This window comes from Myxine glutinosa, chromosome 1 (assembly GCF_964187855.1).
Source record: "Myxine glutinosa chromosome 1, kmMyxGlut1.1, whole genome shotgun sequence".
NCBI classification, from domain to species: domain Eukaryota; kingdom Metazoa; phylum Chordata; class Myxini; order Myxiniformes; family Myxinidae; genus Myxine; species Myxine glutinosa.
The window spans coordinates 329,281,242-329,283,849 of record NC_136261.1 but is presented as its reverse complement, the minus strand read 5'-3'; positions in this window follow the sequence as shown (position 1 = coordinate 329,283,849).

Below are 2,608 nucleotides of genomic sequence, written 5' to 3'. Positions count from 1 at the left end.
CTGCCAACGACCCTTTGCCCCCCTCATCCCACCCCTCCCCTCCCCTTGTGTGTGTGGGGAAGGTGGGGGTGGGATGAGGGGGTGGAGGGTCAAGAGTGGGGGCGCACAGAGCAGTGGGGGATGATGGGTGTGGTCTGTGTGGGCGTGGCTTATGATATATATTTATTTTTTGTTATTTTTTTTACTAGTAATTAAATTACCTAATCTGGGTGGGGTGGATAAAAGTATGGATGGTTGTTGCTTAATGGCTTATCATTGTTTTTTGTAATTCTTGAGTAAAATGAACCCAAGATTTCTTCTCCATTTAAATCAAATAATTTGTAGGTCCAAGGGACTGTATCCATTACATCAACGATTTAAAATAATTCATTTGTCCATTTTTTGTATAACCTTTCTCAAAATGGCTTTTCCATCTGTATATTCTTACAATATCACCAACTTTGAACTTGGGTTTTCTCAAATTAATCTCCTTTTCATATTCTAATTTTGTAAATGATTCTGACGGTTTTGATTTTGTTGATGAATGAACTGTATTATTGTAATTATCTACAATATCCTGAATTAAATATACCCACTGTTGAGAACCGAGTTGTGTGAATTTTTTATATAGTTTCTCTTTCAAAGTGCGATTAAAACGCTCAATAACTGCTTTTCCTTCATTAAAGGTGCTGTATAATTTAATACCCTCCCCCTTAATAAATTTCATAAATATTTTGTTGAAGAACTCTGTTCCCTCATCAGTCCATAACTTCTTTGGTTTCCTTTTATCCCTATCAAATATTAGCTTAAAGGCTAACATTAAAGTATCACCCCTTTTATTTTTTAAAGGAACAACCCAGGCAAATCTACTCCTCAAATCAATAACGGTTAAAGCATACCTGTATCCCCTATCATTATTCAATTAAATTAAATCAGCGGACCATATGTGGTCAGTGTCTTTGGAATAAACCTTCCTTCTTTTAAACTTGGTGATTATGGGTTTGTGTAATTCTTCAGCCAAAAGCTCCTCAGTCTTGATGACATCATTAGAGCCTCATAGTTTTTTGAGGAATAACCAAGACCAAGTTTCAATTTAGCACTTATCATTTTTTTCACAATAAACCTATCAACTTTCTCTCTCAACGTAGGATTTAGTATCGAAGACAAATTATACAACATTTCTCTGTCTGCTTCATGTTTTTCATCCAATGTAGTGGTATTTCCATAAGCAATATCATGTTTCATACACACTTCATCAACCCTATTTATATGTGTAGACCAAGGTTTAGGATTGTCAGCCTCATCTAATTTTTTATCCAAGTTTGTTCCTGGACCACAGAAAGAATACCCTGGAAGGTGGAATTCCCCTGGAATTCCAGTTGTTGTAAATTTACTTCCTGACAGAAACTTTTGTATGTCTCCTCCACTTTTAGGAGAGATGAATTGGCACTTTTTAGAGCCACACATTTGACATATTCCTTTTTGATAAACTCTATTTTTAGCTTTAACATGAGATATTTTTAGATTTAGTTTTCTTTTTACATTTGAGACAATAACTCATATTTATTTATGAGAAAAAGTCCTACATAGTGCCAAAACCTTTTTGGTTTTCAACATATACATTTCTATCTTGATTTTTAAAACATAAAGAATCCTAAGGAATGCCTTCACTCTCGCCTCCATTTATTTACAAATAAAACGAACTAAAGTCAATAACACCAACATCATCAACCACATAATCTTTTCCTTCTTCTTCTTCTTTATCCCCACTTTCTCGTTTAAATCTCCTCCCTGAAAGTGAAGACATCTCAGTAAATTTTTAAAACAATATCTTCCTATGAGTCATTATTTCTTTGTTTTCCTCTTCGGTGCGTTGAGATTGATTTATTTGCCGTAATATATTCAATCTTTTAGTAATCTCACTGATTTCCATCTTTTTATATTTTTCCTCCCTCTCTCTTTCATCCTTCTCCTCATTCTCCTTTTTCTCTTTCCTCCCTCTCCTCCTCCTTTTTCTCCCTCCCCTCCTGCTCCTTTTTCTCCCTTTCCTCCTTCTCCTTTTTCTCCCTTTCATCCTTCCTCCCTCTCCTCCTTCTCCTTTTTCTCCCTCTCCTCCTTCTCCTTCTCCTTTTTCTCCCTCTCCTCCTTCTCCCTTTTCTCTCTTTCCTTCTTCTCCTTTTTCTCCCTTTCCTTCTCCTTTTTCTCCCTCTCCTCCTTCTCCTTCTCCTTTTTCTCCCTCTCCTCCTTCTCCCTTTTCTCTCTTTCCTTCTTCTCCTTTTTCTCCCTCTCCTCCTTCTCCTTCTCCTTTTTCTCCCTCTCCTCCTTCTCCCTTTTCTCTCTTTCCTTCTTCTCCTTTTTCTCCCTTTCCTCCTCCTTTTTCTCTCTTTCCTCCCTCTCCTCCTTCTTCTTTTTCTCTCTTTCCTCCCTCTCCTCCTTCTCCTTTTTCTCCCTTTCCTCCCTCTCTCTTTCCTCTGCCTCTTCCCTCTCTTCTTCAACTTCTCCTTCTCCTTCCTCCTTCTCCTCAACTCCTTCCTCATCCCTAGCTACCCTTGAATTTGAGCCCCAAAGAATATTATACATATACTCATCTGGATTTTGAGATATTCTTGTATCTATAATTATTTTTCTC